The following is a 248-nucleotide window of genomic DNA, read 5'->3' as shown; positions in this document are numbered from 1 at the left end:
AAAATGTATGTTTACATTTTTAGTAAATATTTACCATTATTCAAACAAATATTTATTACAATGTAGTACATTTTCCTTTTAGTGAACACATGAGCACATCTGTATCATTGTGTTATACTTTGTGTCTTTAAGGGTGCTGTCACATGCGGCGTAACATGCGTAAGCGTAACCTGCGTATTCTAGTAATTTACTAGAACACGTTATTTTTTATTTACTAGAATACGCCATTCTGAAAGCCCGCATTCACA

The sequence above is a fragment of the Trachymyrmex cornetzi genome, unplaced genomic scaffold, assembly GCF_001594075.2.
Source record: "Trachymyrmex cornetzi isolate Tcor2-1 unplaced genomic scaffold, Tcor1.1 scaffold1540, whole genome shotgun sequence".
Classification (NCBI taxonomy): domain Eukaryota; kingdom Metazoa; phylum Arthropoda; class Insecta; order Hymenoptera; family Formicidae; genus Trachymyrmex; species Trachymyrmex cornetzi.
This window is presented reverse-complemented; position numbering follows the sequence as displayed.